Raw genomic sequence first — 25,318 nt, 5'->3', positions numbered from 1 at the left:
CAGTTTTGTCCCCTTGTTTACAATCTGACTGAGCTGTAAAGGTGTAACCATTAACCAATCAAAGTGAACATTAAAAGGTCAGTGCATTACATATTTTAGCTGCTTCCCAAAAAAATGGGTAAGGCATTCAAATTTTGGCATATTTTTGCAAGTCCAAACTTGTAAAATAAATCTGTGATTACATAAATGAGACTCTGGCTCCCTGTAAAATTTGTAAAAAACATGAGAAGGAAGTTCAATTCCCTGTCTTTCCCTTTTTATTATATTTTAAAGTCAGTCTCCAAAATTCTAGTAAGTTGATATAGGAAGTACTCCAGTTATCAATGTCATAACAATCTTATAAATATTTTCCAGGCTGCAAGTTTCAAAATAAGAACTTCCTTCCTATTTACAAATTAGCACATGGACATACTTTGGAATTATTTGTGGGTATCAAATAACTTTTTATTTTTGCAAATATTTGTATCAATAACTTCTTTCCTGCCTCAGCCTCCCAAAGTAACTGGAATTACAGGTGCCCACCACCAAAACCAAAGAGTGTTTATTTATTTATTTATTTATTTATTTTATGTAGAGACAGGGTTTCTACATGTTGGCCAGGCTGGTCTCAAACTCCTGACCTCAGGTGATCCCGCCTTTCTCGGTCTCCCAAAGTGCTAGGATTACAAGCATGAGCCACCCCACCCAGCCAGTGTCAATAACTTCTATCATGACAATTATCCATTTTAGCCATCAGTTATTTGTAAATAAGTGATAAGACATTTTGCCCTCATATCTCTTTGTGATCAAAGGAAAACCAGTACCAAAGAATATTTATTTTCTGCATGATCAATGTGATTGGAACATATATAGTGTCTATATTCTTTGTTATTAGTGTGAAAAATAATAAGCAAATAATTTGTGTTTTAAATCATTTGTAAAAATTGTTTTTGTTGCCAATATATTTTAACCATTCTGAAGAGAAGGCTAAAAAAGATTTTTGCCTTTTTTTTTTGAGATGGAGTCTCGCTCTGTCACCCAGGATGGAGTGCAGTGGCGCGATCTTGGATCACTGCAAGCTCTGCCTCCCGGGTTCACGCCATTCTCCTGCCTCAGCCTCCCGAGTAGCTGGGACTACAGGTGCCCGCTGCCATGCTAATTTTTTTGTATTTTTAGTAGAGGCGGGGTTTCACTGTGTTAGCCAGGATGGTCTCGATCTCCTGACCTCATGATCCACCCTCCTTGGCCTCCCAAAGCGCTGGGATTACAGGAATTAGCCACCGTGCCCGGCCAGGTTTTTGCCTTTATAAGAACGAATGTAAGGAATAAAATTAGATGGCTAAAAATGGGGGATTGGGGAGAGGAAGACTGGCCTATTGATTAGGAGAAGGCCAGGAGTAAAGTCTGCCAGTAACATTAAAGATATGAAACCATAACCATTGTTATACAATTTTATCCATTGCGTAACAGCAATGGATGCTGTTTCTGTGCTGAATGGAAGGTGAGGTCATAGCAAGAAAGCTGCCTACAAGGCCTCATTTACAGGGAAGTTTTGAGAAGCTGGAGAAAATCTGAGAAAAAGCATATATGATGGTTGGAATTAAACCATCTACAGAAAGTATGTTCTAAGGTGTTAGGATAAGCACCTAATTAAGCACCAGCAGGCTGAAGCAAGCAGAGGCATCATTGGAGCTACGTGTTCACACTGTGCTGTGACTGAGAAGAAGCTGAAGGCAGTATCTCTTCAGAAGTTTCAGGCATCCGGGCATTTGAAAGACCAAGAAGTCTGTGGCTGCTAAAAGCAAAAGGGCCAGCAGATTTAAAAAAATAAATAAATAAATAAAAATAAAAATAAAAAACGTTGATTTTTAAAATCTAGAAAATGTCACTGCGAGCGCAAGGTAAATTGTCACTGCAAAGATAAAAGGCACCCTAATTTCCTAAGCTTCCTGTTCTCCACATACAATTTATTTTTTAAGATTTCTGGGCAAAAGTAATTACTGCTTGATCTGCATCAAAAACTATTTTAATTGCTATATTTCAGTATACCATGTGGTATATGGAACATTGCTGCTATCACTGGACGAATGTCAGAGTCAGTAGATGTGTGATTTGTTGCAAGTTGCTTCTAGCAAAGGCTGAACTGAAGTTTCTTTCTTCTCTGACCTTGATTATGATAATTGAATGAGGTAATTGGATGAAAATATCCTTTCATTTCAACCTTAATTTTTTCCTTAAAAATTTTATAAGCAAATACATTTGCCACTTTCCTGACCTTTCAGCAATTTTTTCAGAAAATAACACACTTTTCATTTGGCCATTCTTATTTAAAAGGAGCCATGAATATCTTGTGAATGAGAGAAAAGGAGGTCAGGCACTAATAAGATGTGATGACATTTGGAAGTCTGAAAGCGAATAGAATTGTCCTGACAGTCTAGCTAAGGAGAAGAGACACACCACTCTGAGTACTCACAATGCCAGTGTAGTGGCAGTTTTTCCAAAAATCACTATGGATGATAAGAACTGGGAAGAGAAGCAGAAATCAAGAAGATTGAAAAGTTGCATATGGAAACAGCTATGTGGTCAACCTTCCACATACTTCCCCTATCGCTTCCGTTGCCTATAGCCTTTGCACAAAGGATAAAGTCACATAAATATTCTTGAGAACAACACGATTTGTCCAGAGAAGGCTCAGTGAGACATAGCTGAATGATAGTTAGATTTGACGGGTTAATTTAGTAATTACTTGTGTGACTTCTCATCAAAGAGCAGATGTGAGTTACAGCATCATCATAAATGATGGTGAACAGAGAATGCAGACCTGAACCAGAACTTCCACCCAACCCCCACAAACATGTCTCCCCACTGTGTGACTAAGCCCATTGTCTCTGGAACAACTGGTAGGAAAGTGTGAGTGGGATCATCAAATCAACTACAAGAAAATCGAACAAAGGATTCTGAAGAGTAGAACTGAGGTTACAACAGAAATGTATTCAATAATATGGAAAATAATTATGTCTATCTTTTTAAAAAGAAGAAATACTAGTTTTACTTGGACATGTGGTTGAAGGAGAGGGGCTGTGGGCATCTATCCTCCCCTTGAATGGCAAGGTATCAGTAACTGCTCAATAGAAGAACTAGTGGTCTTTTCAGAAACTTTACTGTTGGGATTAAAAAGTATGCTAGTGGACAGGAAATAATATTACCACAATGATTTCAAGATGAATTGAAAAGGCAAATGTTGAAAGCTAAATTTCAAATTCATTTGAATATGAATTGATATTTACATAATCTGGAGTGAGGCAGAGCCTGCATAGAGCTGGACACCATAAGGGAAAGGACTATAGATTAACTAGATAAAATTTCACATCGCAATTTTCCAAACAAAATTTTATCCTGTTTAGTAAACATCACTTAAACACAATTTTAACATTATAAATATATCTGCACATATACATGTACAAATGTGTTATTTATGTAGAAAGAGTTAAAACAGATCAACAGCAAAACATGCATTTTTGTACATAAGTGATTAACAAGGGAGGGTAATGTGCTTCTTTTTTCAAAAATAGTCACTAGCTTGGGCACGGTGGCTCACACCTATAATCCTAGCACTTTGGGCAGAAGTGCTTGAATCCAGAAGTTTGACATCAGCTTGGGCAACATAGCGAGACACCAACTCTACAAAAATTTTTCTTAAAAAAGCCAGGCATGGTGGCACACACCCGTAGTCCCAGCTACTCAGGAGGCTGAAGCAGGAGGATTATGTGAGCTGGAGGTCGAGGCTGCAGTGATCAGGCCACTGAACTCCAGCCTGGGTGACAGAGACTTCATCTCCAAAAACAAAAAATAGTCATTAAAAAGAAAGGTCCTGCTGCAAAAGAAGAAAGGCAGTGGATTTGTCATACAGTCTAACTTTTATGAAGAGTTTACTTACTGCTACTTTTAAAGGGTATCTTACAGTCTGTAAATTGGCAGATGGAATAATGACTTGTAGTTCCCTCTTATGAGTAATTAAAGCAGCTTATTTTTGTTCAGTGCTTCAACACCTGCATTTGTCTGATTAGACAACTTTTCTAGAATCTGCTATCTGCAAACCCTCCTCTCATATGCAGATCTACAACCTGTGAATATAACATTCCTGATTATATCATGACCACTCCCAGTGGGCTCTGCTGGTAGCTTGTTTTGTATAGGTATAGATCCAGTGCTTTTTCCTCTTTATTCTTTTTATTGAGTGCTCTTATACATATATGGTTGTGCAGAGATAACACACTGTCAATACAAAGATTTTCAGAATTTATTGGACAAAATGACACAAAACTAAAAATATCATTTACACATGAAATTCAAAGAAAGCATTATTTTTCCTTACAAAATTGTGGAAAAATTAATTCAGATAGTAACATAGAACTAGTTCTAAAACTAAAATGCTAGTGTGAATGTATATAGGAGATATGGTTTGACTGTGTTCCTACCCAAATCTCATCTTGATTTTTAGCTCCCACAATTCCCACATGTTGTGGCAGGGACACAGTGGGAGGTAACGGAATCACGGAGGTGAGTCTTTCTCATGCTGCTCCCATGAGAGTGAATAAGTCTCATGAGATTGGACCGTTTTATAAAGGGAAATTCCCCTGCACACACGCTCTCTCTCTTGCCTGCCACCATGTAAGATGTGACTTTGCTCCTCATTCACCTTCTGCCATGATTGGGAGGCCTCCCCAGCCATGTGGAACTGTGAGTCAATTAAACCTCTTTACTTTATAAATTACCAGTCTTGGGTATGTCTTTATTAGCAGTGTGAGAACAGAGTAATAGAACAGGCAAAATGAAGGAGTTTATTTTAAACCTGCTTTAAATTATTTCGTGGTTAAAGTATTTAAAACCTTTTCTTCTTTTTTAGGAAAACAATGAGAAAGCTAAGCACAGGTCTAACTTGTTATTCAACTAAAAATTATTTTAAAAATATTTGAGTATAGACTTCTGGCACCAGCCAAGACAAAGCATGCTCACCAAGGCCTATTTCTCTTTCTGACTGAAATTAAAACTCTGGACATAAAAAGCAACTATCAAGGACTCTTAAAAGTAAACAATAACAGATGGATTGAAAGCAAAATCAAAATACCAATAGTGACCTGTAACAGGGGTGGGTTTAATGGCTATTTTTTTTTCTAACCCAGGTGTGCAAAATTTCTACTGTTTTTAGCTAGAGAACCAAGAATGAAGCCTCTGCAAGATGGAGCATATGTAGAGTGTTGGGAGCAGGCCCCCCAAAATCTGGCCATAAACTGGCCATAAATAAAATCTCTGCAGCACTGGAACATGTTCATAATGGCCCTAACACCCATGCTGGAAGGTTGTGGGTTTACTGGAATGAGGGCAAGGAACACCTGGCCTGCCCGGGGTAGAAAACCGCTTAAAGGCATTCTTAAGCCACAAACAATAGCATGAGCGATCTGTGCCTTAACGACATGCTCCTGCTGCAGTTAACTAGCCCAACCTATTCCTTTAATTCGGCCCATCCCTTCGTTTCCCATAAGGGATACTTTTAGTTAATTTAATATCTATAGAAACAATGCTAATGACTGGCTTGCTGTTAATAAATACGTGGGTAAATCTCTGTTTGTGGCTGAGCTCTGAAGGCTGTGAGACCCCTGATTTCCTACTTCACACCTCTATATTTCTGTGTCTATGTCTTTAATTCCTCTAGCACCACTAGGTTAGGGTCTCCCTGACCGAGCTGGTCTTGGCATAGAGAAATAATTCTTTTGTTTTTCTCTTTCTTCCCCACCCAGCCTTGCCTGGAAGCCAGCTCTGGTTCTGAAGCTGTTGTCATGATACTAGCTGTGTAGTGGCAGCAATGCACAGGCACTGAGAACTTCAAGAGAGACAATCTCTCTCATTATTTCTCTTTAAAGAAAAAAAAAGGGGGGTACAGACACTTATGAGAAAAGAAAAACACATGAAGACAAATATAAAAATACAATACTAAGATATCAAATCTAGCAATATTTAAAAACAATACTTTACAAACAAGTGATTTATACCATGAATGCAAGGCTGGTTCAACATTCAAAGCTCAACAGATATAAATTGCAACATTATTAGGTAGATGAAGAATAAACGTGTCATTTCAGCAGATGCAGCAAAAGCATTTGACAAAATTCAATAGCTATTCTTTATAAAAACGCTCAGCAAAATGAGAAAAGGAAACTTATCCTGATAGAGGGCATCTACAAAACAAACAAAAAAAACCAAACAAAACTACCACTAAATTACACTTAATGGCTACTCTCCAACTGATTTAAAAACTGGGTCCAAGGCAAGAAGTCAGCTCTTTTACCACTTATATTCAACTTTATACTGATAGTCCTAGCCAGATCAGTAATGTAGGAAAAAAAATCAGTGACATCCACATCAGAAAGGAAGAAATAAACCTGTTTCTATTTTCAGACAACAGACTATGTAAAAGTATTCAAAATAACCTATTAAAATGCTCAATATGCGAGTTTAGTAATGTGGTTATACACAAACTCAATAAACAAAATCAATCATATTTCTATATATTACCAAACAACGTTTGGAAATAGAAACATACAAAAAATTATTTAGAATGACATAAAAAATAAAGTGTTTATGTATAATTTTACAAAAATATGTGCACAATTGGTATTTTCCCTCCCAAGTAGCTGGGACTACAGGCATGCACCACCATGCCCAGCTAATTTTTGTATTTTTAGGAGAGCTGGGGTTTCACCATGTTGCCCGGCCTGGTCTCAAATTCATGGTCTCAAGCAATCAGCCCGCCTCAGCCTCCCAAAGTGCTGGGATTATAGGCATGAGCCACTGTGCCGGACTCCCTATTTACATTATCTTAAAAAACCTATTTACCTTTAGATAAATGTTTGAGGTGATAGATACGCTAATTACCCTGATTTGATCATTCCACATTATATACCTGTATCAAAATATCACACTATACCTCATAAATATGTACAATTATGTGTCAATTAAAAATAAAACCAAAAAATTATTTTTTCAATCTTCATAGTAGCTTTTTTTAATTAAAGGAATTTATCTCTAATAATAAAGTGAAATAGAACAAAAATTACAGACTGAGGATCATTTTGTGGAGGAAATACAAATGTAGGCCTGGAACAGAGGGCATAAAAAAATAACATCATCCTCTTAAGTATATACTTTAAAAAAAAAGAAAAAAGAAAGTTGTAGATATCAAAAAAAAAAACACATTTTACTTTTAACTGGGCACTTTCACTACTTATATCACAATGCTGCCTGGATAACATTTTAAAGAATTGTTTATTACAAATGAGAGGAAATGCCAGCTAAAGTCAAGGGAGTTGAACAGTTTTCAGTTTTCCCTGCCAATCTAAACCACCAGTTCCAGTAAGGACTGCTCAGTGAAGAGTGCAGAGCAGGAACCCAAGAGTGTTGTGATGTCAAAAACAGCAGTTATTTTATATCTTGGGTTTCGAATCACTGATTTTCTATTTTTGTTGTTGCTTTTTATTGATATACCAGAAATAATGTTATTTTTTAAATGTTTCATGTTCTGAATGACCTGGTCTTAATACTTTCCTCTTTAGAGTGGTCTTCATTTATTTCCCCAGAAGTGTAGATAAGGTGATTGTTTATAGAACTTACATCTTTAAATGCTCTCAATCGTTGGAGTGTTTGATGTTCTTGGTTGATCCAGTCTTTTTTCTTTTGCTCCTTTTTATCTTGTCTCTTTTCTATATTTAAGCAGATGTATATTTGTAAATTGCTCAACATTACAAAAATGTTGTGGCATACAATAAGAATGTCTTGACAAAGAAAGAGGCTGTACCCCAACATTACCACCCCAAGACTGCGCCCAGACTGCAGGCCTGGAGGCGAATTGGCTGACAGCTGCAGGTCCAGGGCAGTGCAACTCCAGTTTCCACAAGTCTAGGCCTACATGTCATGCTACACAAACATAGAACATTTTCCTTCGGAGGACACTCACCATCTGAATACTGTGATGCTGACGAGAATATCTTATATGCTTTCTTCAGCCTGTTGCAATCTGAGCCAATGATTTTCTTTGCACTGATCCTGGTGGAATAATACAAATCACCTACATGGTTTTTAATGTTACCCTGGTATAGCATAAAAGGTTAAAAGAAGAAAGCACTGCATTTGGGCGTAGTGTAAGGCATTCATTAATATTAGTTCTGGTGCGGCCCAATGGTACTCTCCTCCACAGTCTATGATGAGAGTTACCTGGCTGCTTATGGAAATAATTTGTTCCCAGAAGAGTGCTTTAAGAGGTGAAAACAATCCGCCAACCATGAGAGGACACACAGGCAGCCCCCATTCTTAAATGGGATGTGTCCCAACAATGTTTTAATGTGATTGTTTTAAACACATTTCCCCATAACATTATAAATACTAATTACATTTCCAAGCATACCTACAAACACAGAGCAACCTACAAATACCTGAAAAATTGTTATAACTGTGTTTCACCTGTGCTTAACCACTCACTATACCAATATATAATATGCTATATGTACATAAAATCCTTAATCTATGTAAAAAATAATACAGTAATACAGATAATACTAACATTTATTGAGTAGGTTTTAGCTTCAATGATAAGTACTTTTCATGCCTTATGCTACTTTATCATCACATGAAATTTGTATTATTACCACTATCTTTTTTTTTTGAGACTGAGTTTTGCTCTTGTTGCCCAGGCTGGAGGAGTGCAATGGCATGATCTCGGCTCACTGTAACTTCCGCCTCCTGGGTTCAAGCGATTCTCCTGCCTCAGCCTCCCAAGTAGCTGGGATTACGGGTGCCGTGCCTGGTCTATCATCCTCTTTTAACAGAGGAGAAAACTGTGAGCCCAAAAGAGATTTAAGTAATTTGCCTAATGTCACATGACTACTACCTAAGTGGCCAGACTGTGATCTGAACCCAAGTTGAGAGCTCACCTCAACTACCATTCTATTAACCGAGTGCCTTCCAAATTCCAACATTTCCAGAATCAGTGGAAAGAGCTCCTCTAAATGGGGTAGGGGGAGTGATTATATCTTGAGAGTGAAGGTTAATGCTCCAAGTCTGGGTAAGAGAAGGCACAGGAGCATTTTATATACATATACATATAACACTGCCAAGAAGGTGGAGGCATCTGTTCATCCACAGCACCATGGGAGTGCCAAAGGAGACTCCTCTTGGGGCTCATGGGTTTTCTGAAATGTGGAGCAAAGGGCAAATGCCTGTAGATCTTCAAATCCTCTGAATAACAGTTCCTAAATCCAGAAGTACAATTCTTAAACACGAACATGCAAAGAATATACTTTTAACAAATTTTTTATTTTTAATTTTTATTAGAGACAGGGTTTTGTTCTATCACCCTAGCTGGAGTGCAGTGGTACAATCACAGCTCACTGAGGCCTCAACCTCCTGGCCTCAAGCAATCCTCCTGCCTCAGCCTCTTGAGTAGCTGGGACTATACATGCGCACCACAGAGATGAGGTCTCACTGTGTTGTCCCTGGTCTCGAACTTCTGGCCTTAAGTGATTCTCCCACCTCAACCTCCCAAAGTGCTGGGATTACAGGCATAAGCCACAGCACCTAGCCAAGTTTTTTTTAAGTATTCGTATTTACATGGAAGAGTAATTAACATTTTTGTAAGCTACAAAAGTCACAATTTTCATGTTTTCTTAATTCTAACAAGAAAAGTATAGTAGGCTCGGCACAGTGGCTCACGCCTGTAATCCCAGCACTTTGGGAGGCTGAGGTAGGTGGATTGCTCGAGGTCAGGAATTCAAGACTAGTCTGACCAACATGGTGAAACCCCGTCTCTACTAAAAATACAAAAATTAGCCAGGCTTGGTGGCAAGCACCTGTAATCCCAGCTACGCAGGAGGCTGAGGCAGCAGATTCGCTTGAACCTGGGAGGTGGAGGTTGCAGTGAACTGAGATTGCGCCACTGCACTCCAGCCTGGGAGACAGAGCAAGACTGCGCATCAAAAAAAAAAAGGGAGAAAAGTATAGTAAATATGAGTAAATACATATAAAAGTCTGTATAAAAATGATAAATAGAAGCTTCCTTTTCTGTCAGAAAAAATTAAATTTCTTAGTGTTATCTTTTTATGTATTCATGGATTTTTAAAAATTAAGAAAAAAATCACCAAATACAAGGTCTGAGGTGAGCTGAATATTGTTATCTGTAATTGTTTTGTGTACTCAATAATTTACAGTAAAATATATTTAGAATTGTTATAGCTGGTTATTAGAAATAGAGTTTCTACCTATTGTGGTTTTTAAAGTACCTGTGGTCCGGGGGTGGTGGCTCACACCTGTAATCCCAGGACTTTGGGAGGCCAAGGTGGGCGGATCACTTGAGGTCAGGAGTTCAAGACCAGCCTAGCCAACATGGCAAAACCCCGTCTCTACAAAATATACAAAAATTAGCTGGGCGTGGTGGCACGTGCCTGTAAACCCAGCTACTTGGCAGGCTAAGGCACGAGAATTGCTTGAACCTAGGAGGCAGAAGTTGTAGTGAGCCAAGATCATGCCTCCGCACTCCAGCCTGGCTGACAGAGCAAGACTCTGTCTCAAAAAAAATAAAAATAAAGTGCCTGTGTATGCAGTGGGAATTCAACAAATAGTTGTTGAATGAATAAATTAAAACCTTGAGATTTGCTAAATGCTTAAAACCCAAAGGAAAAAATAATATTTTTAAGAAAAATATTAAAAATCATTTGAACTATAGCCATGGATAAGTTCATAAGCACACAAAAAATTAATCACTGTGTTGGTAAAAACCTTATTTCAATACCTCTTTATCCTTCATACAAGAATAAATCTCTGGAAGAGAAAAGAAAAGAAAGCCGCTCTGAGCGTACCCACCTTTCTACTCTGGAGAGAAGCTCTTTTGACACAGATCCTGCCCCGTTTAATAGACTCCAGCTGCTGGCACTGCCTTCTGAGTTCTTTCACTTCCGAATTCTTATCGTCCTGCAGCCCCACCACAGTCAATGACTAAGTTCCTCTGGACTTTCACATGGATCGTAATAGACAACTTCATCCTGTTTTTCTAAAAAGGTATTAATGATTGTTTAAAACATATTTTATTATTTGTAAAAATACATCGAATTTTTTTAAATGTAAGGAAAATAAAGATCACTTGTAATCCCACCACTGAGAATCACTATTAACATATAAAAAATCTGTGTGTATAAATGTAATATACATATACACGTGTATATATACATGACTATACACATGTATTAAGTAGCATGTGTGTATATACATGTAAGTAGTATATGCATGTATATATACCTGTACAGACATACGTATATATACACACACACACACATACTACTTATATAGCTACACATATCAATGGAGTTCTAAAAGAACATTTTCCATGGGATGGAAATAAATTTTTAGGCCAGGTGCGGTGGCTCACGCCTGTAATCCCAGCACTTTGGGAGGCCAAGGCAGTCTGCACACCTGAGGTCAGGAGTTCAAGACCAGCCTGGCCAACACGGCAAAACCCCATCTCTACTAAAAATGCAAAACTAGTTGGGCAGAGTGGCGTGTGCCTGTAATCCCAGCTACTCAGGAGGCTGAGGCAGGAGAACAGCATGAACCTGGGAGGCAGAAGTTGCAGTGAGCCGAGATCAAGCCACTGCACTCCAGCCTGGGCAACAGAGCAAGACTCCATCTCCAAAAACAAAAAAAAATTAAAAAAGATAAATTTTAATGGCAGCATAGTATTCTCTAATTTAAGCAATCCATGTTGTTAGGCTGTTCCAATGTTCCATTATTATTCATTTCACTGTGATAAACATCTCTGTATAAATCTTTGTGTACACTTTTTATCACTTCCTTAGCAGATAAGTGTTTAAGGATCTTGATACCCATTGCCACACTGCCCTCCAGAAAGGCAACTTATATTCTACCAGCAATATATTATTAAGATACCTTAGTGATATTTAATCTTGATTACATATTGATTTTTTAAAAGTCATGCTTACTGTAACAAATTCAAACCCACCCGAAGTACATCAAATAAACAGTGAAATTCTATTGCTCCTTCCCCAAACCTTCTGAGTCATTCTCAGAGGAAAAACATTATGAACAATTTGGCATGCATCCTTCCAGATTAACTTCTTTTTCAATGTAATTTTTTTCCTAAATATGTAAAATGCTTATAACCTGAAACTACTGAAAAAAATTCTGAATACTCAGGATTAAACTAAAAGTTCAGGATCTATGTGAAGAAATTTATTAAACTTGGAGGAACTTTAGGAAAAAAGATTTAAATAAATGGAGAGAGACATACCATGTTCTTGGGTAGGAAGATTCAAAATTGCAAAGACCACTACTCTCCCCAAAGTAATCTCTAATTTTAAGCAAAATCACAATCAAAATTCCAAAGAGTTTTTTGTTTTGAACTTGATTCTAAATTTCATCTGAAAGAATAAAGGAGTGAAAATAATCAGAAAACTTGTGAAGTAATGGGGGGGGGGGGCTACTTGCCTTACCAGACCCTAAAATGTGCCTCCAAGACAGTCATGGGAACAGTATGGAGCCAGCAGCAGAAGCCACTCACGAACCAATGGAGAAGAACAACTCAGAAACAGACCAAAGTCAATCTAATGTTTAACTGGAGAAATGTTAAACATTTAGGGAAAATGTTTTTAAAATCAGTGATTGGGACTGCTTAACAATTCGAGGGAAAGGTTCAATTCCTACCACAATCAAAATAAATTCCACCTGGACTAAAGAATTAAATGTGTTAAAAAATAACATCATAAACATACTGAAAGAAAACATAAGTATATATTGACATAATTTTGGGATAGGAGACTATTGCCAGACATAATACTAAAAGCCAAAGCCATAGGGGAAAAAATCGATAAACACGACTTCATAAAACTTAAATATTTCTGAAAGGCAAGAAAACGCAAATGACAAGGAGAGATTATTTGCAACATATGACAGACAATAGAGGACATTATTCTTAATGTTGAAAGGAAATATTCCAAAGAAAAATGGACAAAGAGTATGAATGGGCATTTCATAAAATAAGTACAAATGGCTTGTAAACATACAAAATTTTGTTCAATATTCACTCATAATTAAATGAAAATTGGAAGGTTGCCATTTTCTCTGTCAAGTAAGCAAAAATGCAAAAGAATGGCATGAGTCTGGGAAACATACACACTCATATTCTGCTGATGGGAGTGTATTTTTTCTTTTCTTTTTTTTTTGAGACAGAGTCTTACTCTGTCGCCCAGGCTGGAGTGCAGTGGCGCCATCTCAGCTCACTGCAATCTCAACCTCCCAGGCTCAAGCGATTCTCCTGCCTCAGCCTCCCACGTAGCTGGGATTACAGGCACCCACCACCACGCCTGGCTCATTTTTGTATTTTTAGTAGAGACAGCGTTTCACCACGTTGGCCAAGCTGGTCTTGAACTCCTGACCTCAAGTGATCTGCCCCCGCTCAGCCTCCCAAAGTGCTGAGATTACAGGCGTGAGCCACCACGCCCAGCCTGGGAGCGTCATTTTAAATGTACAGCCTATCTAGAGGGCCACTACATAGTATGAAACTTAGAAATCAGAAAATAATACGGAGGTGAGGGAAAATGTATCTCAGATGACTGCTGTATTGTTACGTAGCGAAATGTAAAATATACATTGCCCTTGACCCAATAATTCCATCCTTAGATATTTATTCCAAGGAGATAATCTGTCCTATACTCAAAGACATGTGTAAAGGAAAGTTCACTACACTACTGTTCAAAACAGTGGAAATTTGGAAACCACGGTATATCCATATAATGGAATACTATGCAGCCATTAAAATTTTGATACTTTTATTATTTCTGAAATAGAAAGACAATTATGTATTAAATGAAAAAGAGACTATTACGCATTGTATGCCTGTGTCAAAATATCTCATGTAACCCATAAATATATATATCTGCTATGCGCCCTTAAACATTAAAAAATTTTTAAAAAGATGTTACTGAACTGGTTATGTAGTTTTGGTTAAAAATTTATATTTTTACATATCAGCATATTTTAAAATCTACAAAGTTATACAGCAAATTGTTACCACTAAGTATCTCTTTTTTTTTTTCTTTTTTAGACGGAGTCTCGCTCTGTCTTCCAGGCTGGAGTGCACTGGCATGATCTTGGCTCACTGAAACTTCCACCTCCCGGGTTCAAGCCATTCTCCCGCCTCAGCCTCCCAAGTAGCTGGGATTACAGGCACGTGCCACCACATTGGACTTTGTATTTTTAGTAGAGACAGGGTTTAGTATTTTTGTGTTTTTAGTAGAGACGGGGTTTCACCATGTTGGTCAGACTGGTCTGGAACTCCTGACCTCAAGTGATCTGCCCGCCTCAGCCTCCCAAAGTGCTGGGATTATAGGCCTGAGCCACTGTGCCCAGCCAACCACTGAGCATCTCTAGATGATGGGATTGGGGTAATAATCATTTTTCTTTCTTTGTTTTGCTATGTGCTAACAATGAATATATTATTTGAATAATAAACCACTGAAGGAAAACTTTAGGAAATTTTCAGATGTTACAGTTTACAAAAAGTAATTGATAATATGGTCTGTATTTCCTTAAATTTATAAACATTGTAATCTATATACTTAAATAAAAACTTTACCTTTTATAAGTCTTTTAAGAGAGTCCAACTGTGTAGTAAGCAGTATTTCTTTGTTTTTTAATATCTCAAATTTAACTTCATATAGTTCTAACTGAATTTCATAAAATTGTATTTCTAATTCATCTACAACATTTACATTTTTTTCTTGTTCTGGAAGATCTTCCATCTTATTTTCATAGAAAAAAGAAAAATAAGTTAAAACAAATAGTATATTAAAAACAAACTTTAGAAGCATTCTAGCTATTTTCTATTCCTTGTTCCGTACTAAATATAAAAGAGCAAATAGGAAAGAAACACTTTTTCATTTCATCTAGTGATGCTAATACTTTATCCCATCCTTGAAACAGAGAAAAACATTTAGGTTTTGAGAAACATAAATGGCAGTGAGGTATTATTATGTATTGCATATCGGTGTCCCCCCAAAATTCATATGTTGACACTGTAACTCCCAATGTGATGTTATTTGGAGGTGGGTCCTTTGGAAGTAATTAGGTTCAGATTATGTCAAAAGGATAGCACCTCCATCATGGGATTAGTGCCCTTATTAGAAGAGAAAGACAGGGATCACTTTCTTTCTCTCCAAACATACACACAGAAGAAAGGCTATATCAGCACTCAGTTAAGAAGGCAGCTGTCTACTAGACAGGAAGAGGATCCGCACCAGACAGTGAATCTGCAGGCACCTTGATCTTGGACTTCCCAGCCTCCAGAACGGTGAGAAATACATGTCCGTTGTTGAAGCCACCCAATCTGTGATATTTAATCTTGTTATAGCAGCCTTAGCCAACTAAGACAGGTGTTTACAGTGTTTTCTGCTTTAAAATCGTAAGATTATAGGAAAAAACTTAAGTGTCTATGATCCTTCAGTGAAGTATCTCTTTGATTATTTTAAAGCTGTACTGAAAACATTGCTGGATTGATTTTCAAGTACAGTACCCACTTCAATACTGGGCTTGGTGTTACTATAAAGTAAATCCTACAATGTGGTATTTTGAAACATCTTAACTAAAGGAAAACTTTATGTCTAACCTTCCATAGAAGATAGTGTTAGAATAATTGAAGAAAAGAAGCTCTTTAACGATGCCTGGAAAGAAAAGTGCTATCTAAAAATAAAAGTGTGCTTTACCACATGGTCTCACTTATAAGTGGGAGCTAAGTAGTGTATACACAGACAGTGTGGAATAATAGACACTGGAGACTCAGAAGAGTAAGAGGGTGGGAGAGGATGAGAAATATTTAATGGGCACAATTACATTATACAGGTGAAGATTACGCTAAAAGCTCAAACTTCACCACTACACAATATATCCATGGAACAAAACTGCACTTGTATCCCTTATTTATACAAAATTTTTAAAAAATAAAAGTGGGGCCGGGCGCGGTGGCTCACGCCTGTAATCCCAGCACTTTGGGAGGCCGAGGCGGGCGGATCACAAGGTCAGGAGATCGAGACCATCCTGGCTAACACGGTGAAACCCCGTCTCTACTAAAAATACAAAAAATTAGCTGGGCGCGGTGGCGGGCGCCTGTAGCCCCAGCTACTCGGGAGGCTGAGGCAGGAGAATGGCACGAACCCGGGAGGCGGAGCTTGCAGTGAGCCGAGATCATGCCAGTGCAGTCCAGCCTAGGCAAAAGAGCGAGACTCTGTCTCAAAAAAAAAAAAAAATAAATAAATAAATAAAACTGTATTTTTGAAACAAAGTATGTTTATCTTTGTCTTACCTTTCCCTGAATTTCAGCTCTTTTGTGATTTAAACACAACTCTTTCGCTCTCATGAGTTGCAGAGTCTCTTGAGCTAGCATTAGCGTAAGTTTTTCCAACCTGGGAATTGCTGTGGCCCAGGCAGCCTGGCCAAATCTCTTCACATCGTGTTCCATTTCTTTCTGCATTCCTGTTGGATTATAAAAATAAAATATAATTACACCTCATTAAAAAGGGAAACATTGATCATGAGCTAATTCTTTTTTTATTGCCTCCTACTACCTGCAGAACATCTTTTTTAAAAGAAATTTTATTAACTTCTTTATTATTATAAAAATAATACATGGACATTAATATACAGTTTTAGGTATTCAATTTTTAAAAGGACAATAATAAGTCATGATCTCACCTAGTTGAGGCAACTGCTTCTTATATTTTGGCACACTTGCTTCCATATTGTTTCTATGACTAGCTAGACAGACAGGCTCATATGGATAGTTTGACCAAAAAACCAGGATCATCATTCTGCTTTATATCTTGTTGATTCTGCACAATATATCAGAAACTCCTGCCATTTATAAACAAAAAATCAAGAATCATGCTTAATAGCTATGTAGTTTTCTCTTTTATGAATGTACCATAACTTAACAAACTGACAGACATTAAGTTGTTTCCTATTTGGTGTTTTTATCAACAATTATTTAAGACTGAAAAAAAGTCCTTCACCCAGCCCACAAGCCCCTGCACCGTCTGATCCCTGCCTGTCTTGCCAGCATTCTCCCTCATACCACATTGTCCTGCACTCTCTGTGATCCAGCCCCGCAGGTTTTCTGTAAGCTCCTATTTGCCAACTTCCCTCAAGCCAGGGGACCTTTGCCAGTGCTATTCCTTCTGCCCGGAACACTCCTCACTTTTTCTATTCTCTCAATTTCCATTTACCCTTCAGATATTGGAGCAAGCGCCACTTCTCAGAGGCCTTCAGTGACCACCCTGATCAAGCCCAATTTCTCTCTCACAGACCCTCAGAGCCCCATGTCTCTCTTCTTTGTGCCATTTATTGTCACTGCCATTTTCTGTGTGCTTCAGTGAATAGATAATTAAGATTTCTCTCCCTTCACCAGACTGTACAATGTCTCTTAATGCTTGACACTGAATTCTCGCCACCTAGAAAACACAGTGCCTAGTGCGTAAGAGGGACTCAAATGGTATTTGAATAAAATGACAATCAATTACACGTATCTGCGTATAGCATTTTTTAGATTCTCACCTGCTAATGCTTTTACTGTCTCCTTAAAATAATTCACTGTGATATCTTGAATAGAGACGACAGCTTCTTCAGCCCGTCTGGTCCATTCTGCAGCTTCTTTCTCCAGGGCAACTACCCTTCTAGGACCTAGGTCATCCTCATCCAAGGACTTCTACAGACAGAAGGGAAAATTATCTTAGTAAGAGCTAATAGTTATGTAGAACCATTAGGAAATTGAAAGGAAATTGGTCACATGGATTAATTTAACTACACTACTACTCAGTCAGTTAAATTTTCATTCATTCAGCAGTCCCTTACTGCATATGAATAAGGCTCTAAGCTGAGCACCACCTGGAAGACAAAAGGACCCTCTGGGGCATAAAGTGGGGGGAAAAAAACCTACTTTCACTTCACATGCCTAGAATAACTTTTTCTAGAGAGGAATGTTGTCAACTTATGCTTCTCTCTATTAATAATAATACACAATTGTTTAAATGAATGATCTGTGTTGTCAAGCACTCAGCACAGGGCCTGGAAAACAGCACTTAAGTGTTAGCTGTTGTTATCATTTCTTTTAGGGATATGTAATATTATCACCTAAAAGACAGTATCTGTATATTCATGCTTATAACATGTACTGGTATTGGACTGAATGTTTGGGTCCCCCCAAAATGCATATGTTGAAGCCTAAATCCCCAGTGTGATGGGATTTGAAGATGGGGCCTTTGGGAGGTAATTAGGTCATGAGGGTGGAGACCTCAAGAAAATTGGGATTAATGCCCTTATAAAAAGAAGAGGAGATGCAGGATCTCTCTCTCTGCTCTTCACCACATGAAGACACAGCAAGACAGTCATCTACAAATTAAGAAACTGGCCCTCACAAGACACTGGATCTGCCAGCACCTTGATCTTAGACTACCCAGCCTCCAGAACTGTGAGAAAAAAAGTTTTGTTGTTTATAAGCCACTAATCTACAGTACTTTGTTACAACAGCCTGAACTAAGACACGTACAGCTATGTCATCCAATATGCAATTTTTCTTCTACAAAGCATAAGAAATAAGCACAAGTTAGCCGACAAGGAATTACAAATCAAAACCATAAAAAGATACCACTTCACACCCACTAGGATGGCTGTAACCAAAGAGACACACAATTACAAGTGTTGGTGATAATGTGGACAAATTGGAACCCTCATTTACTGCTTCTGGGAATATAAAATGATGCACCCACTTTGGAAAACCATCTGGTGTCTTTCAAAAGGTTAAACATTGAGTAATCACAGGACCCAGCAATCCTACTCCTCAGTATGTACACAAGAGCAATGAAAACATATGTCTACACAGAAACTCACACACAAACATTCATAGCAGAATTATTCATGATAGCCAAAAAGTGGAAACAACCCAAATGTCCATCAACTGATGAATAAAATGCAATATATCCATACAATGAATATTACTGAGCAATCAAAAGAAATGAAATCCTGGTATTTGCTACAACATGGATTAGCCTTGCAAACATTGTGCTGAATGAAAGGACCACATATTGAATAATGCTGTTGCTATGTCCAGAGTAGGGAAATCCACAGAGACAGAAAGTAGATTGGTGGTTGCCCAGGGTTGGCAGTGACTAATGGGTACAGGGTTTCTTTTGGGGGTGAAAATGTCCTGAAATTACATAGTAATGATCATTGTGCAACTTTCAATATACTAAAAATCACTGAATTGTACATCTTTTTATATATGTAGATATATTTTATATATATCTGCATATATACACATATATACGTATACATACACATATACACACATACACGTATATATACATATACATATACACATATACACACATACACGTATATATACATATACATATACACACATACACGTATATATACATATACATATACACACATACACGTATATATGTATATATGCATATACACATACACGTATATATGTATATATGCATATACACATACACGTATATATGTATATATGCATATACACATACACGTATATATGTATATATGCATATACACATACACGTATATATGTATATATGCATATACACATACACGTATATATGTATATATGCATATACACATACACGTATATATGTATATATGCATATACACATACACGTATATATGTATATATGCATATACACATACACGTATATATGTATATATGCATATACACATACACGTATATATGTATATATGCATATACACATACACGTATATATGTATATATGCATATACACATACACGTATATATGTATATATGCATATACACATACACGTATATATGTATATATGCATATACACATACACGTATATTATGTATATATGCATATACACATACACGTATATTATGTATATATGCATATACACATACACGTATATTATGTATATATGCATATACACATACACGTATATTATGTATATATGCATATACACATACACGTATATTATGTATATATGCATATACACATACACGTATATTATGTATATATGCATATACACATACACGTATATTATGTATATATGCATATACACATACACGTATATTATGTATATATGCATATACACATACACGTATATTATGTATATATGCATATACACATACACGTATATTATGTATATATGCATATACACATACACGTATATTATGTATATATGCATATACATATACACGTATATTATGTATATATGCATATACATATACACATATACGTATATATACATATATACACATATACATATATACATATATATGTATATATACATATATTATACAGATTATATATATGTATGTACATATATACATATATGTATGTACATATATACATACATATATGTATACATATATATACAGATTATATATATACATATATAGTCTGTGAATGGTATCTTAAAACAGCTGTTACTTAAAGAACGGAAAAATATAAACTGGGTGCGGTGGCTCATGCCTGTAATCCCAGCACAACGGGAGCCTGAGGCAGGCAGATCACCTGAGGTCAGGAGTTCGAGACCAACCTGACCAACATGAAGAAACCCCGTCTCTACTAAAAAAATACAAAATTAGCCGGGCTGGACATGGTGGCACATGCCTGTAATCCCAGCACTTTGGGAGGCTGAGACGGGTGGCTCACTTGAGGCCAGGAGTTCGAGACCAGTCTGGCCAACATGGTGAAACCCCGTCTCTACTAAAAATACAAAAAAAGTTAGCTGGGCATGGTAGTGCACACCTGTAATCCCAGCTACTCAGGAGGCTGAGGCATAAGAGTCACTTGAACCTGGAGGAGGTTGCAGTGAGCCAAGATTGTGCCACTGCACTCTAGCCTAGCTGACAAAGAGAGACCCTATCTCAAAAAAAAAAAAAAAAATTCATCGCCAGAAAAAACATTTAACTCTTTAAAATTTGTAGGAATCTTAAGCTATTAAGATGACCAACGTAAATGTCTTCATTTTCTAACAATTTTAAATATAAATTCAATATTTAAACATGAGGGTGAACTAGGCATAGTGGCTTACGCCTGTAATGCTACGCTTTGGGAGGCCGAGGTGGGCAGACTGCTTGAGCTCAGGAGTTAGAAACGAGCTTGAGCAACATGGCAAAACCTCATCTCTATCAATAAATAAGTAAATAAACATAAGAGTAAACCCAAACAAAGTACAGAGATTGAAGATTAAGTGTAAATAAAGAAATAATATATGACAAATAGTAAATGTGATAAAATAAAAATTAAAAAAAATACCAAAATATCAAGCTTACATAAAGTTGCAACTTCTCGCATAGCCCTAAATGGCCGCAGTAAGTAGTGGAAGAACATGGTTGCCACGGTAACTAATTCCTGGTAGGCTTCATCTTCCTCTTGGTAAACTTTCATTAATGCTACCATGGTGTTGGCTTTTCCGTGTCCTTGAATAACCTAGAGAGCAAATGTGAATAAAGCTCAAGTCAGGACAGTGTAATACATACCCAACAAACAAAACTAAACAAAAGAAACCTTCACGTTCTCAACTTTCAATACATCAATTTAAAATATTGATTAAATACGAAAATGTTATCACCCTCCATCAAAAACGCCCAATAAAACAAGAATTGTTAAGAAAATTATGATATATCCATGGCAGAATATTATTACTGTAGTCATTCAGCACTGTGCTTCTGAAGATTGTTTAATAATATGGAGACTTTTGGCCAGGCACCATGGCTCATGCCTGTAATTCCAGCAATTTGGGAGGCCGAGGCGGGTGGATCACTTGAGGTCAGGACTTCGAGACCAGCCTGACCAACATAGAGAAACACTGTCTGTACTAAAAATACGAAATTTGTTGGGCGTGGTGGCGCATGCCTGTAATCCCAGCTACTGGGGAGGCTGAGGCAGGAGAATCGCTTGAACCCGGGAGGCGGAGGTTGCGGTGAGCCGAGACAGTGCCATTGCATTCCAGCCTGGGCAACAAGAACGAAACTCCGTTTCAAAAAAAAAAGAGACTTTTATAATTAAATAGAGAGGCAGAGTACAAAATTTAATCTCAACTGTGCACTAAGTATGCAGCGAAAAGGACCCAAAAGAAGGTTTGAGGTTGTGGATATTTTTTCATTTGACTTTTCTGACTGTAAAGGTTTTGTGAGGCTGTATTCCTTTTTAAAAGCTCATAAGGGCCAGGCGTGGTGGCTCACGCCTGTAACCCCAGCACTTTGGGAGGCCACAGCAGGCGCATCACAAGGTCAGGAGAACGAGACCATCCTGGCTAACACGGTGAAACCTGTGTATACTAACAATACAAAAAATTAGCCGGGCATGGTGGCGGGCACCTGCAGTCCCAGCTACTGGGGAGGCTGAGGCAGGAAAATGGCGTGAACCCGGGGGGAAGAGCTTGCAGTGAGCCAAGATGGCACCACTGCACTCTAGCCTGGGCGACAGTGCAAGACTCTCTCAAAAAACAAAACAAAACTCAACTAAACAAAACCTCATAAAACATTACAGAGCTGTCTCCAAGTACTTTAGCAGGTTGATTCTCTTAATGCCCCAGGTTAATATTCCCATGAAGTCCTTAGCAGTCAACTCATTTACAGAGCCTCAGCTGTGGTTCCAGTCTCTGCTGGTTATTGCTTGTGCTGCAGGGCAGAAAACAAACTGAACAGTGTATAATCTAGGTGGACTGATTTGGTTGGAAATTATTTTACTCCCACAAGAAGAGAAATAAAATCAAATAATATAGATTTTTTTCAACCAATACATTCTTAAATTCTTCTATTTCCATCCTTCTGCTTAAGGCTAAAGTGATCTACTTTCAGCTGTATTTTTTATCCAGGTAATAATATTATCATTTTTTTTAAGTGAAAGCCTCACTGAACAAAATTAAAACACACACGCAAAAGTCAAAAGGCAAGTGGTACATTTCAGCCTTCTTTCTTAGACTATTCAGAAAAATTCCAGAGTTAAAACATTTAGCTTCATTTTATATATCCTAGCAATGCTAGCAATTGGTCTAATTCTAGAATCAATTGCTTTTCTATTCTAAATATAAAGTAAATATTAAAATTATATATTTGGACATGTTGTGAATTTTAGCTTCCCCTCTCAACCCCTCATCTTTGAGTTCGAGATAAATATGTGAACTACACTAACGTGAACAGCTAGCTCAACAGAATGAACTACATTCATGCTATAGTACCCCAGAGTGAACTTAAATTTGGGAAAACTAACTTTTCTGATAGCAACTACAGTAAAATACACCATATAAATGTTCGATTTTAAGGAGAAACCACCTATCTCTGTGAGAAACCAAGTGTTTAAAAAACAAGTCTGATACAAAATGATACCATTTTTGAAACTCCCCTGTGGGTTCTTCATATCCTAAGGTGAAAGTTATAAAGTTGAAGATGAAAAGCTGACTGGCCTGAAACTCCCCTGTGGTTTCCTCACATTCTAAAGTGAAATCAACATGTTAAGTGGGTGTGTAGACATTTACACATAAAGCTCACAGTACAAAAATGACCCCACTAACAAGCTCCTTTTATAAAACCATTTTAATTTAGAAAGCTTATTCTATATTTAGCTTAGGCTGAATTCTTCTCTTCACCTCCCCTTCCTCAAAAGAATGCACAGAAAAATATCATTCAGGTTAATAAGAGCAGTGAGCCGAGACTCCAGCCTGGCTCTGCTTAGCAAACTGTAGGTGTGGATTTAGAAGGCATACTTTCTCCTAAACCCTTCTATGAACATGTACTTCCCCGTCCCCTTAAGTTCAGTAAGTTTACCACTCAGATAATTACTCTCTCAAACTACCTCTTTCAAGCTTAAAAGGGCACTAGTGCGGTTATTCTAAACTGATGAATAAAGTTCACTTTCTACCGGTTTTCCATTTGACCAAGTCTATATTACTTAAAACAAAACACCCTAACTCCTAAAAGCCATTTCTTCCTTTAAACCATTTTATCCCACTTGCGACGTCCCCTCATACACAGACTTAGAATTGTTTACATGTAGTCCGTGTTATTTTTTCCTACATGGATGGGTTGTTTTCAGTTTTGCTTGCAGTATTTCTGGCATTTCCCGTTACAATATCCTACTCTGCCAGCATCTTCAGGGCAAAGGTTGGGGGCCCAGCCCAGCTCCCAGCTGCAAGTACACTAGGCTCTAACTTCGCTTGTCCTCTCTGCAGGCCCTGCCGAAGCTCCCCCTGGTTTCCCGCAGCGATCCCGCGCAGGTGAGGGTACTGGGGAGCCCGTGGCCTTCTCCGCCCGCGGCCTTCTCCGCCCGCCGGTTCCTCCCCATCAGCCGTCAGCCAGGGCTCTCGGCGCCAGGGAAGCCTCCCACAGGGTCCCAGGCCACCCAAGCGCGGACAAACGCCGGCGGCCCGGCCTCGCTTACCTGACGCAGCCGCGCATCCGCCTCGACCCATCAGGCGCGCAGGGCCCGCTCCCGAAAGTCGCGCAGGCTCTCGCAGTCGGCCGCGCGGCCCTTAGCAGCGAAGAGAGCGTCGCGCACGGTGGCGCCGCGCCCAGGTAGCACTCCAGCTGCCCGCAAAGCTCCTGCAGCGCCGCCTCGCCGGGGCCCGCGCGCGCCGGCCAGAGCAGCGCCCACCGCCCGAGCCCCAGACCTCAGGCCCCGCCGCCGCCCACGTCCAGCTCCGGCGGCAGCCGTGGGAAGCAGTGTTCCAGAGGCGGCCACAGCGCCGCTAGCTGCGGGCGCGCGCCGCGGAACCCCGCGGCCGAGAGCCGGCCGGCCCAGATGGGCGGGGACACGGCGGCCTCGGGCTTGTGCTCCAGCCCCAGCTGGGCCCCTTCGCGCCGCTGCGGCTGCTGCGCGGTGCGGTCGTGACAAGTCACAGCAAACTTGCCCTCCGCGCCGTTCCAAGCCACCAGGAAGCGCAACCGGTGCCTCTGGGGATCGGCGAAGAGGCCCTCCCGGACCGGCGCCCAGCCCTCCAGGCTGTCGGGCTGCTAGTCCTCCATGGCCGTCGGCGGCAGCGGCCCTAGGGCTTGGCGGGCGCGGGCCTGACCTCGTCGCACCGCCTGTCAGGGGACAGTCCCAGGTGAAGCATTTTTCGCTCCACAATTGGTATTTTAACAATATGAATGAAAAAAAAAAAACCTCAGCTGTTTTGATAGAAATAATAAACATGCCTAGGAATCATCTTCCTTGAAGGGAGAGGAGGGTCTTATTGAACTTGAAAAAAC

General features: G+C 38.8%; 1 pseudogene; it reads right to left on the bottom strand.

Moving 5' to 3' along the window:
- Positions 1-4,263: 4,263 nt before the first annotated feature.
- Positions 4,264-25,093, bottom strand: LOC129527173 (WASP homolog-associated protein with actin, membranes and microtubules-like; annotated as a pseudogene).
- Positions 25,094-25,318: the final 225 nt, after the last annotated feature.

This window comes from Gorilla gorilla, chromosome 16 (assembly GCF_029281585.2).
Source record: "Gorilla gorilla gorilla isolate KB3781 chromosome 16, NHGRI_mGorGor1-v2.1_pri, whole genome shotgun sequence".
Lineage (NCBI taxonomy): Eukaryota > Metazoa > Chordata > Mammalia > Primates > Hominidae > Gorilla > Gorilla gorilla.
This window is presented reverse-complemented; position numbering and strand designations above follow the sequence as displayed.